At 60.7% G+C, this 16,127-nt stretch overlaps 1 protein-coding gene across 6 annotated transcripts in view; it reads left to right on the top strand.

Moving 5' to 3' along the window:
* The first annotated feature begins 5,753 nt into the window (after positions 1–5,753).
* Positions 5,754–16,127, top strand: part of KCNJ12 (potassium inwardly rectifying channel subfamily J member 12) — a 35,708-nt gene continuing 25,334 nt past the window's right edge. For 3 of the 6 annotated variants that reach the window (XM_045505752.2, XM_045505826.2, XM_045505789.2), the window contains exon 1: positions 6,443–7,077. The gene's annotated coding sequence lies outside the window, so the exon portion shown is untranslated. Of the gene's footprint in view, positions 7,078–16,127 lie in introns of all 6 variants that reach the window. The other 3 variants (XR_012499321.1, XR_012499320.1, XM_010970517.3) reach the window with 3 other exon arrangements.

Here is a 16,127-nt window from a genome sequence, read left to right as displayed (position 1 = left end):
CTTTTTCAGTATATCTTAAAGAATTTTCCATGTTTGATTCATTCAACAAATATTTACTGGGCACCTACTAAATGCTCTCTTGTGGCCGAACAGGCCAGACGCCTGTCCTCATGGAGCCTGGGTCCTCAGTCCCCCAAACCCATTGCACACTGTGCTCACCTCCCTGGGGAGCAGGGCTGGCTGCTTCTACAGAGTGGGAGCTTCGGAGGTACGTGTTGGTACCATGTGCAAGGACATCGGTGGCATGAGTTCCCAGGATAAAGGGATGTGTCTTCTTAACTTGGCCAACTGTCACCAGGTTGCGGTTGAAGTGCAGGGCATGGGCTGCAGGCTGGGCGGTGACCCAGGCTGGAGGTGATGCTGAAGCCGTGGAGAGGGAGACACAGGAACTGGATATCTGGGGAGGGAGCCCTCAAGGAGCCCCCAGTTTGAGGGAGAGTCAGGCTTAGAGAGGGGCAGTGACCCTGGAGAATTGTGACAGGGAAGCCCAGGAGGCTGTGGTGGCCAGAGGAGGCGGGACCTGGCCTGGGAGGGTGGGGTGGCCTCTCCACTGAGCCCCCACTGTGCTGAGCCTGTCCATGCACTGTCCCTTGGGAGGGGGCGTGTCATCTGTTCACTGGTCCAGTGAATAACTCGAGGACCTTCCAGGCGCTGAGTGCTGTCCTAGGGGAGCAAGGAAACTGAGGCCTGGAGGGAGAAGGCAAGAGCTGAGGCCCCCACCCCGTCCCTGCCCCTGAGAAGAGCCCAGACTGTGGGTGTTTCTTGAATAGGAGCTCCCACCCAGATCGATTTCTGGGAACGGACCTCAGGACACCAGGAAACCTCGTTCACCCTGTCACTTTATTTACAAGATAACTTGACTTTAAATGCTGAAGCAATACATGCTTTCTGAACAAAGTTCAAAAAGACAGCCCTGAAGCCTACCTGTCGTCTGTGTGCAAACTGCTCTCACTCCTGCCAGTGGAGGCTGAGTGCCTGCTGAGGGGACTGGCGGGCGAGCGCAGGGGCAGGGACTGACCAGGCGGGCCTGGATCCAGGGCACGCGGGAAGCAGGTGCAGACGTCCGATTCCGCACGAAAGTGAATGAGGGAAAAAGTCTCTAAACGTCCAGACTTTTTTCTTTGCTGATGCAAATATGTCTATAGTTTCTCTTAACATGAAGAGGATCATGTCCGAGGCCCTGTTCTGCCTCTTGAGTCTCTTGGGGAGAGCGGGGAAGGGAGGCGGTGTGTCTCGGCAGATTTTCTGTCTAGTGTCAGGCCTTACAGTTCTACCTCTGTTCTGGAGTCAGGCCCAATTCAGGGCAGAGGAGATTGAGGCAGAGGGCTCCAGCCCTGCCCCTTGTGAGCACGGAGGGGCGAGGAGCTTGTCCTGGGGGCAGAGGCCACTCCGTGGAGTGACGGCCCCTTGTGGGGACCACGGTGGGTGGCCCAGGGAGGAGGGTGGAGGGGCCGGGTAATTGGCCGGATTATCCTGGCGGGGAGGCCTCCTTGGGGAAAGCTATTTTTAACTCTGAGAGGCTGAAGCGACTGCCCTCCCTCCCTCCAGTGCCCTTTATTACTGTCTCCCTGGGGCCTGCAGGCCGCACCCCCCTCCCCCTTTAGAAAGGGAGAGAGGTGGTGAGAGGGAGGGCGGAAGCCGTGGCCTCACCTGCCCCAAGGCCTCTACCCGCCTTCCGCAGGGAGGAGGAAGGAGAGGTTCCGGGGTTGGAGGAGCACTTTGGGGGTCTTGCTGTTCTTACAGCCACATGAGAGGAGTCTCAGAATCACCTCAAAACTCTCTCAAGTTACAAAACGGGTTATTTCAGTCACAAAATTCAAAGTTCAGGGGTGCATCTAAAGGGCCCCAAAGGCCATGTCTGGAGTCCATTTCTTGATATCCCTCACCTCTGCTTCCTCTGGGTGGGGATTGTCCCAGGGGCTTACCCCACCTGGAGGCAAAGGTGAACCCTGCAGCCCCTGGGGTCCTCTCCCAGCTGATCCAGCCAAAGTCTCAGGGCCGGTTCTCATTGATTGGCTTTGATCACATGCCCACCCCTCAACCAGTCACAGTAAAGCTCACAGTCAGCCCTGGGTCCCCTGGGTCCCCTGGGTCCCCTGGCTCTGGGTAGGAATGGTCCAGCTCCTGGCAAGCTTGTGGGAGAGAGTGCAGGTTGGGGGCCTGAACAGTGAGGGGATTTTTCCACTGATGCCTCCCAAGTGGCTCAGCCAGGACAGAACACACCCAACCCTCAGGAGGCACTGGACAGAGCGGCAGGATGTCTCGGCCCTCAGCCCCAGCCACCCCCCCGGCCTCCTGACAGCTGCACTCCGGGGGCTGCGGGGAGGAGGGGGTGCGTGTCAGCCTGTGCAGGAGGCAGCATTACCACCAGCTCCAGGCTGAGATCAATGCTTGCTTCCTGACAGAGCAGGCGGGACTCCGTGTCCTGGTTCCAGGGCTGCCCTCTGTTTCTGAAGTTCTGTGCCCCTTGGATTATTGCTGCAGGGTCAGCCCAGAGCCTGCAGGTGCCTGGAGATGGGGGAGCATGTGGCTAAGAGCTCGAAGGCAGTCATTTCTTGACCTCTCCCTGCTGTCACCCCTCTGCAGGACCCCTGACAAAGGGCGGAAGGGCTTGGCTCACACACCCTTCGTCCTCCCCAGGCATTCCCTTCCATGCAGGAGCTCTGGCCCATCTGGGCATCCTGCCTGCATCTGCCAGCTTGGGTGCCATCCGTCTGCCTGTCAGCACCGTCCTGTGTGGTGAGTTCATGCAGGTGGACATTTACCCCATATAGTCGGCATCAGCCAGCCCTGGTAACTACCTTTGCTATTATTATTATTGGAGCATTTTGGGGGAAAATGGTGTTGAGGGAAGGGTTGGGCTGAGGGCAGGACCCTGGGCCAGGATCTGCTCTGCCATCTCTGCCTGAGCGAGCAGGGGCCTCTCCTTCCCTGCTGGTGGCAGAATGCAATCCTATACCTCTTGACTCCAGCACTGATTTTGTGTATCCCACCAGAAAGTCATATCCTGCACCAGCAGGCACAGGTCTCTCTGGTCGCTTTATGGGCAGTGGAGGTGAGAGCAGGGTGAGCCCTGGACCCTGGCCACCTGCCTGGAGGAGGAGGCAAGGCTTGCACTGATAACTGACCTGTGATAGCCTGTGCCTCTCCATCCTGAGCCTGTTTGTTCTCATCCTGCAGACATTCATTGCACACCCAATGTGTGCCGGGCCCTGGGCTGTGAACATGCTGGACAGATGTCCCTGCCCTTACTCAGCTGACCTACCTTGGAGGAAACCAACGGTAAAGGAGATGCCACAGAGAGTGGCCAGCTGGGAAGAAAGTAAAACAGTGCTTTGGAGACTCGGGGCAGGCCTCTCCAACAGGTGCCCTGAGCTGCCCCTGAAGGAAGAGCTGTCTGGGAAGAGAGCCCAGCAGAAGAGCCAAGCTAGTGCTGTCCAAGGCCTGGATGGCCGACCAGTGTGTCTGGAACAGGGAGGCTGAGGATGGTGGGCACCGGGACTTTGGCTCTTATGCCTGCCCTGGCATGCCATGAGCCTGTTTTATGAGGGAGAACCCTGGGCAGGCTCCTGGGAGGAGGCAGCCCTCGAGGGGCTACGGCTGGGAGGAGTCTGGGGAGCATCAGGGCAGCAGCCCACGGGGCGGGGCAAAGAGACACCTGTGAGGGACCGTCAAGTTTCCACATCTCGGTGATTAATTTATGGTGGTATTGTCATATTAAGAGCATTATAAGAGCTAGCAGCTCTGACCCTGCTGCCCACTCAGACCAGCAAACTCCAGCCCTCAGGGCCCCCTGCGCACCCCAACCCTGCTCCTCTCAGCTTTGTGGCCTTGGAAGCAGCCACCTGTCTCTGGGCCTCACTTTCCTCAAATGAAGATGTGGCTCCACATGGGCCAACGGGCTCTTTGGCCTCCTGGGCTGTGGCTCTGAGAATGCTCAGGTCAGCAGAAGTTTCCTGAACAGCTACTGTGTGCCCCTCCCGCCCCCCGCCGCTCCCTGGAGGGGAGAGAAAGAATTTCAGAGTAAGGGCGAACCAGGCACACTCAGAGCGTGCTGAGAAGGTACGTCGGTACCAGAACTGCTGTGTGCAGGACACCCAGCTCCCTGTAGGCTCATGTGAGGGGGTGATTTCACAGAGAAGGAAGTGGGACCTCACAGGGTACGTGTCCCCGCCTCCCCCACTTGGCCCCGCTCCACCTCCTTTCACACTAGAGGGAAGTGTGATGCCCCCACTCTGGCTGTGGGCTGTGGCCTGGGAGGGCCGTGAGTCCCTCTGCCCACAGACAGGGAGCCCACTGCCCCTCTGTGCCTCAGGCCCTGCGTCTGGAATGTGAGTGCCTCTCCTGCAGGGAAGCTGGCCCTCCACGTTGTCCCGCCAAGGGTTGTGTGGCCAGGGCCCAGAGCAGCTGCTGGGGGGTGTGACTAGGGTTAGGAATGGTGTTCCTGCCTAGCAGCTGGGGAGTGAGGCTCACGCCTCTGCAGGGCCTTCTTTGATGGGTGACCTTGGGCAAGACACTTGCTGTCTCTGTGAAATGGGTTTGATAATGGCTCTGGGGGAGGTTTGGGGCCCAGGGAGACAACTGGCTTGCCTTATGCTGACCCCCCTGGTGAGAAGCTGGGTGGGGTTATGTGTGTGTGGGACGGATGTTCTGGGGCTGAGGATGCCCTAGGCACGCCCCCTTGTCCCAAGAGCTGCCAGAATCCTAGACACAAGTTTGCCCCAAGGTGCTCCTATCTTTTCCCAGCCAAGACTCTTTGCTGGAGCCATCTCCAAGCTGGGGACTCACCGTGGGGTCTCACAGGAGGGGTGTCTTGGGGCTCCTTCCTCCCAGGGTGGAGCTTTGTCCGCTTATCTTCTGGGGAACCGGGTGGGGGTGGGGTGGGGAGCTGAGTCACTTCCCTCCTTGGTCACTCTGAGGGAGAAGGAGGAAAAGTTTCTGAGAGCTTGTAGTCCCCTGGGAGGCTGGTCTCTGAGGAGAAAACCAGGACACCATTTACCAGTCAGGGGCAGAGTGGTGGCGTTGGGTTGGAACCTTCCAGGATGACCCTTCCCTCCGCTGCAGCCCTTAGTGGCCAGCAAGGCAAGGGGGCAGGGGCTCATTCTGGGGACAGACCTGGCTCAGGTCCTGGCTCCACCATCGGTAGCTCTGTGATGGACAAGTGCTCCTTAACTTGTGAAGCAGGGCTGGTGACAATGAAATGATTCTAGTGTCTCGCTTTACCGAGTGTTCAGTCAGTGTTAACTGCTCTGCCCAGCCGTGAGCTGGGCCTGGTGCTTTCGGCATACTCTGCACTCACCACTGCTGCATGAGGGAGTGTCCTTGCTTGATGGGCGGGCGGGGAAGGTAAGACGTGGAGAGATGAAGTGACCTGCCTCCACAGCTGGACAGAGAGCGGATTCATTCAGACCCTGGGCAGCCCAAGGTGAATTCTCTGGGTGGCCTAGGCCAGGCCAAACCCACCAGCTGCCTGGGGCTGGGAGCCTGGGGCTGGTGGGGCCTGCAGACCGCTCTGTCTGAGCTGCCAGCAGTCTGGGCGGTGGCCAGGAAGCCGTCCTCCTTGGTTAGAACCCTGCAGCCGGTCTTCCTGCTGTGCAGATACATAATTATATTTCACATTAAAGGGGAAGCTGGAGGCTGAGGGGCCAGGGAGCCCTTTGAGGCTTGTGCTCTGGGCACAAACCTGCCTCCTTGGCCCAATTCTGTGGGCCCGGAACTGGGCAAGGGGTCAGAGTGGTGATAAAATGGGGTCTCCCTAGGCCAAGGCCTAGCCGGGCAGGTCTGTCTGCCAGAATGAAAGGCCTGGCTCTGCCGAAGGCTGAGAGCTCTGAGGCCCAGACAATAGGCCCCAGGAGGCTTGGAGGGCAGGGCGCCTGGCACAGACTGGGAAGAGGCAGAGGCAGGGGTGGCAAGAGAAGAGGGTCACATAGGGGTCAGGTCCACAGAGAAAGAGAGGGGAGGGGGTGGGAGGAGCACAAAGAGAAAACAGGAGATGGGAAAAGCCGAACAGCGCAAGATGAGGAGGAGAGAGATGCTATTAAAGAGGAGGAAATGTGTGTGTCCTAGTGTTTATGCCTGGTGTGCAACGGGAAAGGATTCCATGGGAATGTACAAGCTGGGATCTGTGTGCACGTGTGCACACCTGAAGCTGCCACCCTGCACGAGCATGTGTGAGTGTGTATGCACCTGTGCACCTGCAGCCATCATGCATGTCACGGCACGCATTTTGCATGTGTGGATGCAGACGCATGAGCTAGTGTACTTGGCTGTGTGCACACGTGTGTGCAGTATTTCCTTGCCTGTGTGTGTGCGTGTCCCTGGGAGAACATGCTTGTGTGTGTACACGCGCGCGCGCGCGCACGCCCCAGTGCGCAAGTGGCTGGCAGTGTGTGTGTGGTGGCGGGGTGGGCCGGGGCTGGGGGACGGCCGGCTAGGCCTGGGCCGGGGTGGGCGGGGGCAGCGGCGGCGGCGGCGCCGCGCGGAGCGGGCGTGCTCTCGGCGGAGAGTTAGAGTTGTTGCCGAGCTGGGTTCTGGTGAGAGCGGGGCGCGGAGCTGGGTGCGCGCCGAGCCTCAGCCTCCCGCCGCCTCCTCGCCCTCCATTCCTCTCTCCCCGCCTTCTCTGGGCCTCGCCGCTGCCACCGCCTCCCTGGGAACCGTAGCCGAGGGCGAGGGGCTGGAGCGGCCGGAGCGGCCGGGGCGGCCGGAGCGGGCGGGGAGGCGCGGGGCGCCGGGGCATAGGGAGCGCGCCCAGCCCAGCCCGGGATCAGATAACAGCCGGCGGGGGAGGGGGTGGACCAGCAGCACTCACAGCCGGACGGAGGGACGGACGCCAGCCGCGCCGGCCAGAGCGAGCGCCCCGCGGCCGGGGGCGCCGTCCAGGCGCGCGCCCCGGACCCGTGGCTGGACGGGGGCGATTGGCGCCCCGGACCGACGCGCCCCTCAGCATGGAGCGCCCCCGGGGTCTGCCCTGAGGCGGCGGCGGCGGCGATGCAGCCAGCGCAGCAGCTGCTTGGGCCAGGAACGGCCGCCCGGAGCTCGGAGGACGTGGAGCGCACCGCGCCCGGGGCGCTGACCGAGGTAAGTGCGCGGGGGCTCGTCTCCATCTCCCCGCAGGCCCCCTCCCCGGCCGCGCGAGCACGAGGTGGTGCTGCAACAAGGAAGGTGGAGGGGCAGGGTTTGTTCGTCCTGTCGTTTTCTGATTTTTTTTTTTTCCTCCCTTGGTGAGCTATCGGAGAAAATGCTGACTGCGAGCTTTTCTTCCCTGCCATGTCTCCGGCTACCGCCACCAGGGAACTTTGCTCCTTGCTAACCTTCGTCCTGGGGGCACTCCGGGAAACTTTGAGGCGCCCTCGGCCCCTCTCTGGACGACTTGCATGAGTGGGCTCGGGAGGGAGTGTGGGGAGGCACTTTCGCGCTCGGCATCAGTCCTATGCGTGACCTTCTCGGAGACCCCGGACTGGAGTCTGCGTGCCGAGGGGAGCGCAGACTACGATCGGCCGGGAAAATGCTCCCAGGCCAGAGAGCTGCGGGTCCTTGCCTTGAAGTCCCTTCTGGTTCCCACCTCCTGTGCTCTAATGGAGTAAAAATATTCTGGAAATGGTGTTCTCCGCTAGCGAGTGAGCCAGCCGAAGAATCCAGCCGCACCTTTTTTTTTTTTTTTTTTTTTTTTTGCTTTTAGAAGTCGGCCTTGATCGCGGAGGGGGTGGTCCTTTGGCTGAGAAGCCCCGCGGGTTTCAGGCCTGGGGTCCCCTCTACATGCCTACGTCTGCTCTGAATGTCCTAGGGCGTCGTGGGGAGCGGCGCCGGGCGGGGAACCAGGGGCTCGCTGGAAGCACAGCTGGATGGAGAGCTCCTGCGGGGCTTCAGATGGGCGCTGAGGCCGGAGCCCGTGTCTGTGTTCCTGTTCTGATGGACCGTACACATGTCATGTGAATATTTAAAAGCCTGTGTTCAGAACGGGAGGTCACAGGAAAGTGTGTCTTTGAAGGTGGGCTTTGGTTCTGGGAGGGTCTCCCGCTTCCCCAAAGCCTGGATCTGCTGGTACTGGGGCCACCCTGCTCCCTGCTGCCCAGGCAGCTCTTCACCCGGGAGCCCAGAGCCGCCTGCGACTGTTGCTACTTTCTCCTTTGCTCCCTGCGCCCAGGCTAGAGCCCTGGAATAAAGTGCTGGGGACCTCCTGCCCCTCACAGCTGAGACTGGGAACCCCGGGTCCCAAGCTCCAGCTCTTGGGGAGCGCAGAGGCACCCACACGCTGCCGCCGCTGAAATCAGCAGCCGCCTCCTTGAAGGTGCGAAGGTGTGAACCCAGAAGGTGGTGCCTCTGGCCTACACCTCACCCCCCTCCCTAGGTGCCAGAGGAAGGCCTGGCCCGGCACTACCCGCCAGGACCCCAACCTCACCTGGTGCTAGTTTGCTCCTTTGCAGCCTCATTGCAGGTCTCTGTCTGGACCCCCACCACGTGGCTGGAGAGGGTCAGGGAGGGGAGGGCTGTGGAGCCAGTAGGGATCGTGGTCTTTTTGTGGCATACTCCCTCCTTGTGCTGGGACCCTCCTGGAAACTCCTCAGCCAAGTCCGCCCCTCCCCTCCAGCTAGGGGACTGCATATTGGCAGCCCCAAGCCTTGGAAGGGCTCCCATCATGTGGGGCCAAGACCCCTGAAGGGTCAGAGGGGTCAGAGCAGCGTGCAGAGCAGAGGGGGAGGCACTTGCTTGAGCACCCTTGGGGGCAAGAAGGGGACTCCTGGCTGAACAACAGGGAGGTCTGTCTTCTGCACTGGTGTCCTGCTGAGAGCACGCACTGGGCACTCTGTAAATGCTGGGTGTTGGCACAGACCTGGCAGATGTGAACTGCCAGCCCTGGACCACCTGCTTGTGCCCGCGTCTCCAGGTGAGAGCACAGCAGAGCCCCCTCCAAGCCCTGAAGGGGAAGGGGGCAGAGCCTACGTTTGTCAGTCTGTGCCCGGACCCCCCACCCATGCCGAACCGCTCCGTCAGACCCCCATAGGGCTCGGGTTGCTCAGGAGGGGACCTCCTGAGGTGTGTGCCCTGGGGAAGGATGTTCAGTGAGCTGTGCTGTGCTGGGAGAAGTGGTGCCCCGGGAGGGGCAGGGTCTTGCCCAAAGCCACACAGCAAATCAGGGGTTTGAGCGGAAGCCTCCACCTAGCTCTCCCCAGGCCAGAGGGCTGCCCTGCCAGATTTCCTGTCCTGGGGCGTGGTGTCCCTCCTTTCAGGTCTGCCCAAAGCGGGACCAGGTGACACTGGTGGCCCTGAGACAGTGAAACAACAGTGACAGCAGTGAAAACAGTAACGACTGTCGGGGGCAGCAGTGCCCTGCGCTGCACAGCAGTGCGACCGGCTTTGCCGTGGGCAGCATCCTCTGGCCTCTGATGCCCTGGGCCACAGCTGGCAGCACCAAGCATGGTACCCGGAGGCCTTGGCACAGCCTCTGGGGTGGAAGCAACTGCATTGTCACTCCCAGCCACCTCTGTGGCCCTCATCTGGCTCCGGGCTGGAGGCTGCTGGAGCCCCCTCGGAGCCAGCCTGATGCCACCCTCAGCCCCGCCACTCCCAGCTCAGGCTGGGCCATCCCTCCGACAGGTGAGGCTGGTGCCTGTTGCTGGGCACCTGCCTGGCCTTTGCTGTGAGTGACGGCTGGGCACACCTGTCCCTCCCCTGGGGCTGCAGCTGGAGCCCTGCCTCGAGCTGGCCTGGAGCTGGCCTGGAGGAGACGCTGGGAGGAATGCAGCTCCTGGGCAGCAGGAGGGGTAGAGGCTGGGCTGGCCTCTCCAAAGGTGTGGTGGGTACGGGCTCAGTCCACGGGCTCAGTCCACAGGACGGCTGCTCCAGGGGAATTTGGCAGTGTGATAGGGAGGCAGCCAGGGAAAGGCCAAAGATGAAAGAATGCCAGCCTGAAACTGGGCCGCGGGCAGGGCAGGAGGCCCGGAGGCTTCAGAGGAGCCGTGGGGGTGGGGGTGGGGTGGGGATGAGGGGCAGGGCTCAGGCAGGCGGGTTTTCCAGAGGATCTGGGGCTGAGGGCAGGGTTGGAGCCCTTGCTGGGCACTGGCTGAGGGCCCAGCATTCTGCCCAGCTGATTTAATTTCCTAATGGTCTGCCGGTGCAGAGGGTGGCAGTAGCTCTGTGAGGCCCAGGGAGGCGCTGGGAGAGACCGAAGCCTGTGCCCCTCTGACCCAGAGCCCTGGTGCTTTCCCAGGGACAGAACTGCATCTTCCCTCATCCCACAGGCACCCTGCCTAGGTGCATTTGCATGCCAGGCTGGCTGTGGGGGTTGTCTGGATGGCATCCCCTCCTGCCCCGACCCAGGGCTGGTCCCCACAGGCCCTGGTGCCTGCCTGCCATCCCAGTTCCCTGGCTGCGGGGTCCTCGGGACCTCCTGAAGCATGGCATGCAGTAGGTGCTCAGTAAATGTCTGGTGGGCCTGGGTCCGGGCTGCCGTCTCTGCCGCAGGGGCCTCAGTGGCAGCTGTGGTGGGCTGTGAGCTTCTGGGGTGGAGACCCTCGTGCCCGCTGCCCTCCTCTGGCCCCAGTGCAGGGTCTGGCATACAGAAGACGCTTAATAAATGGCTACTGAATAAATGGAGATCTGGCCCTTGCCCTCAAAGGCCTCATCGTCTTGGAGGAGACTTTAGGGCAGACAAGTAGGGTGAGTGAGGCTGGTGGTCCGACTGGCCGAGGCACGGCTCTTGGACCCCAGTTTATCATCTGTGAAGTGAGATCGAAGCCCCAGGTGGGGAGGCTTCCGAGAGTACCGAGGAAGGGCGGGTAGAAATGTGAGCCTCTGTGTGTGCCTCTGGGGGGCTCAACAGAATGGGGTGTGGAAGGGGGGGTGCATGAAGGAGAGCGGGTGAGCATGTGTGATGCCAGAACCTGGGAGATCTGTCATCCAGTCCAGTCCTTGGACACGTGGGGAGACAGGCCCAGAGAGGGCAGGCCAGGCGTCTGCAGTGAAAGAGGGCCTCCCACTCCTGGCGTGTCCTCTATATCCCCCACCCTACCTCCTCCACTCACCCCACTGATGGTCCACAGCCAGGTCTTCCTGCCCAGCTGCTGAAGTGGCAGCTGCAAAGCATCGTGAGGCTGCGGGGCCCTGGCCCCCTGAGCAGCCTTCAGCCCTGCAGCACCCGGAGCAGTTCCATTTGCGTGGCCTCCAGTCCCCAGTCTCAGGCTCAGGACCCTCCTCACCCTGGTCCTCGGGGCCCTGCAGTCTGGTCCTCATTGCTACCTGTGCTTCCCACTGCTCTCTTCCTCCCCTCAGGCCACCCTGTGTCCCTCCTTGCTGAGCCTGCTCCTGCCCCAGGGACTTTGCACTTGCCGTGCCCACTTCCTCCAACAGTCTTCTCCAGATCTCCACTCAGCCACCTCCCTTATCACCTTCAGGTCTGCCCAGGTGCTACCTCCTCCATGAGGCCCCTTCAGCTTCCCTGGGTGACACGGCGGCCTTCCCTTCCCCACATCCTTCTCCTGCTTTCTCCTTCGTAGAACTGAATGCCTGCTGCCACGTTGAGTTTTATCTTGTTTACTGTCTGTGTCCCTTGGAACATAAGCACCTTGAGTGCAGGGGTTTTGCTGTGGTTCGTTCACAGCTGTGTCCCCAGCATCTGCAGCAGGACCCAGGGTGCGGTCGGTGCTCAGTACACCCACGGGGGATGGTGGGGTTGAGCCACCTATGTGGTGCTTGGCACAGAGTGAGTGCCCAGCAGCCCTGGAAGCCAGAGTGACTGTCCCATTCAGAGATGAGGAAACCAAGCCTTATTTGACATCTCTGTGCCGGAATCGTGGAGGTTGTCTGTCGAGGACAGAGCCGGCATTCTGACCTCTTCTGAGGGCCCTTGGCCTGTCACCTGAGTAAGCCCTGCTGTGCCCCTGGGAGTCAGCCTGCTTCCAGCTCAGGGCATTTCCACCGCAACGGTGAGGGCAGAAGCCTTCGCGGCACAGACCCACCCGAGCAAACTGAGGCACGGGACTCAGCGCTCGGCCAACCTCCTGGTGGCGGCGAGGTCACTGTCTTGCTTTCCTGCCCACTGAACATTTTCAGAGGACTGTTGGCCCTTTGTGTCGGGGTCAGTGTGTTTCACCTCCACTGTCCAGTCTCTTTCTTGAACATGGCACCCAACTTTAAATATTTCTTTTTTTAATTTGCCATTTTCAACCTTAGCAGCTTCCTACTTGTGGAAGGAACCTATGTGCTCTCTTGTTGGCAAAGCATAGCCCCTTCTGTTCTCTTGGGGGCTCCTCATCACCTCTGACACTTCGGGCTCGCTCCCCCTCTGGGGTGAGCAGATGATTCCAGGGCTGGGCCTTGACCAGGCGCCTTCCAGGCCACCTAGGGCAGGCTCTGTCTCCTGAGCTCACCTCCGAGGAGAACCAGAGCTCATCTGTGGCTGACGCCCCCGCCTGGAGGGGTGTCCTGAGAGAGAGGACAGTACGCCATCCCCGCTGTGGGGTGGCAGCCCTTGGCCCGAGAGGGATGCCCCAGACCGAGGTGGCACAGCTCTCTAGAAGCAAGGTGGGAGCAGCAGTGAGACCCTCTGCCCCCAGAAGCCTCCCCACAGTTGTTTGCAGGTTTACCCAGGAGGCTGGGGCTGGGAGGAGGGAGCCTGTGGGGATGGGGGTGCCCAGCTCTGTGCGTGTGTGTGTGTGTGTGTGTTAGGCTGTGTGCCCCCGACTCCTGCCCACCTCCTCCTCCTTCCAGCTGCAGCCCAAGCCCCTTGAGTTGGCGGCTCCAGCCCTGCAATTCTCTGGCACTTAAAGCAAAAATAAATCACTGCCAGCAGCTGGCGTTCTGGGTGGTAGAGCCCGCCACCCCCCGGCCCTGACCCTGTGCCTCAGGGCTCTTGGTTCCAGGCCAAGCCGGGCCAGGCTTCCACTCAGGCCTGTGGGGGCCTGAGGAGGACTAGGGGGCTGAGGGGGCCTGGCTCTTCACAGCACTAGAGGTTGGCAAGGCCCAGAGAACGCGGGGCCTGGCTGGATGGACGCCTGGGCCCCCGAGGGAGCTGGTATTCTGGGCCGCGGCCTTGTGGAAGCTGGGCTGGACAGGGTCCTGGGACCCCCTTTACACGACGCCTTCAGGAGCAGCCCCTGGACGTCTCTTTTCTTGCTGGCCTCTCCCTTCCCTTCTCAGAGAGCCCTGGAGGTCTTGGCCTGTTGCGTATCCGTGACACAGGCTGTGAGGATGTCAGACTTCTAGTGTTACTCCATGTCCCTGTGCTTTGGCCTGTGCCGGGGCCGGGGGCTGAGAGCTGGTCTGGCTGGTGGGGGAGGACAAAGGAACAGTGAACACAGAGTTTGTCATGTTCTCCAGTTGATTATTCCAGTTTTTAATACTAGAGTGCTACGCGCTCATGGTCAAGTATTGAACAGTTGTAAGTATATAAAGTGAATTTCTTCTCTCAAACCCTGTTTCCGCCTCTCGCCATCCCAAAGCTTTATGCTCCTGAGATCACCATCATTAGAGGACCTTACAGACTGTCTGAGTGCTTAACAAACGTGTGAAGGCAGCTATGTAAACGTGCCAGCGTCTGAGCTCCCCCCCCCCCCCGTTTCCCTTTTGGCTTTCTCTCCTCACTCTATCACTCTGTCTCCACTGGGGCCCCAGTGCCCTGAATCCGGGGGCGTCATATTCTCCTTCGATGGCCGTTGGGTTGAGGGCTGAGTCACAGAGTCTCCAGACCATGAATCTTGGCCGTGGAGTCTGTGAACTCACTAAGCCACTCAATTCCCGGGTAATGGATTCTCTGAGTCGTGGAGTTCCGGCCCCTTTGAGACAGAGCCTGGAATTGTAGACTTGGCTCTATCCCCTGGGAATTCTGGTTCCGAGGGTCCGGGGTGGAGCCTGGGAATCTACAATTTTCAGTCTCCTCAGCAGTGCAGCCGCAGCCCAGCCACTGTCGGGAGGTCCCATCCCCTCTGGGCCTCAGGGACCACCCAGCCCAGTGCAGACCAGTAAGGCGGGTGCTGTGCTTGGACACGCAGGGATGGCTCTCACCAGTCACTGCTCCCTGAAGGTCCTCAGACGGGGGCCAGCCTCTGTCGGGGACTTGGAGCCCCCTCCATCTCTGTGCTTCTTCATGTTGGGTGCCAGCGCTGTCACCCCAGCGCCTGGTTTGAGAGGAGTCAGAGGGACCGTCCCTGCCTCGCCGCCTAGGGCCCCATGGAAAGTGTCTGAGAAGGGAGTGCATCGCCCGGGCGCTCTTCCCGAGCCTCAGTTCCCCCATTTGTGGTGCCGACGTGAGCATCACACCCCCATTTGGCCACCTGTTTTCTCACATCTTTTCAGCTTCAGCTCTGCGGTCAGGGCAGCACAGGGTGGCTTCCTCTCTCACTGCCCCCAGCTCCTCTGCTGTGCAGGCCGGAGGTTCAACCATGCTGGGCCTCAAGCTGTCGGCAGCACCTGCCCGGCTGGGCCAGGCAGGTCCCCCTGGGCCCCGAGAGCCTCTAGGACCACAGGAGGTGACGCCTCCAGAAGTCCCCGGGGCGGCCTCAGTGTGGCCGAGCCCCTCCCTGGGGGCTTTGTAACAGAAGAGACCCCAGCCACCCTCTTCCTTTGCTCTGCTGGCCCTGCCAGCCACAGCCTCCCGGCTCCGTGGGACCTGGCCCCAGTCCCACAGCAGATGCCCTGGCCCTGAAGCTCCAGAGCCAGGTGACCAGGATCTCGGTCCTGTCCTGACCCTGCTGCCTTCCTGGTGGGTCTCTGGGGTCCTCCACTCACTCTGCCACAGGGCAAGCATGGGATCGGAGGGGAGCAGGACCCCCGGGAGCTGTGACCGAGCCTCTGGTGTCAGTCTGCTCAGCTCTGCGCTGCGTGGGGTAGCGGTCCCGGGGGACAGGCCGTCAGCCAGGTCCAGAGGAGGAAACAGGCCGGACAACGGGGAGCAGATCGTGCCCTGCACTACTGTCTCATGGCCGCCAGGACAAGTCACCACAGACTGGGGGCTTAAAGCAACACGGACTTACTGTCCTCAGTCCTGGAGGCCAGAGTCTGGAATCAGGATGTAAGCAGATGCTTTCTCCTGGAAGCTCTGGGGAGAGTCTGTTCCAGGCCTCCCTCCCGCTGCTGGGGCTGCTAGCATTCCCTGGGCTTCCTCGACTTGTAGACACGTGCCCCCAGCCTCTGCCTGTGTCTCCACGTGGCCCTCTCCCATGTCTCTCCTCTGCTCTCGTGAGGACACTGGTCACTGGATTTAGGGCCATCCTTATCTAGGGCGGCCTCACCTCCAGACCCTTAGCTTAGTTATGTCTACAAAGACCCGTTATCTGAATAAGGTCACATTCACAGGTGTTGGGGGGACATGTATTTTTGAGGGGAGCTGTCACTCAACCCATCACACATGGTCACCTTGGATATGCTGCCCTGTCTTTATTTTTTAAGAAAAAAAATATTTTTTTTGCATCTTGGAGATACAGGCATATGTGTTTGTTCTCTGCTACTTACCAGCTGTGTGTCCCTGGGCAGGTTGCTTGACTGTTCTGGGTCTCAGTTTGCTCATCTGCAAAATGGAGGTATTAATGGCCCTTCCCCCCACTGGGTTGCTGGGACCAGTTGAAGGAGATGCACCGCCCTGGGGCAGGGAGAGGTGTCGCAGAGGACACCTTTTATGAGTACTTCAGCCGGCACATTGGTTCTGAAATCAACCTGGCTGGATTTCTGTTTCGTGAGCCTGCCCCATTCCGAGGCTCACAGCGCTGCTGCGGACCCCTGGACACCGAGGTCCTCCTGCAGGGCCATCCAAGGGAAGGTTCTGGAAGTGGCCCTGCTGGGGCTAAGGGCTTGTACCTTTGTGACTTGAAGAGCTGTGCCCGCCAGGGGTGACCCAGCTCTGCCCCTCGGAGCGTGGAGCCTGGCTGGTGGCCTGCTGCGCTGTCACCCAGACCCTACCAGTCCCATCTGATGCGCAGGCTCCCCTTCAGGGGCTTCACCTGCATGTCTCTTGTTTTGGAGCCAGTGGAGCATCTGCTCACGTGAAAACCCCTTTCTCCCCTCTCCTTTCTTGCAGCTGCCAGCACAGCTTATTTCTCTGATCCTCACCCTGCCCCCAGGTTGGGGTCTCTGAGTTGGGTGGGCGCCCCTGCCATGTATGGGGCTCTTTCTCACCCTAGTGGGTCCTCGTGGCTATG

The sequence above is a fragment of the Camelus bactrianus genome, chromosome 16, assembly GCF_048773025.1.
Source record: "Camelus bactrianus isolate YW-2024 breed Bactrian camel chromosome 16, ASM4877302v1, whole genome shotgun sequence".
Taxonomy (NCBI): domain Eukaryota; kingdom Metazoa; phylum Chordata; class Mammalia; order Artiodactyla; family Camelidae; genus Camelus; species Camelus bactrianus.
This window is presented reverse-complemented; position numbering and strand designations above follow the sequence as displayed.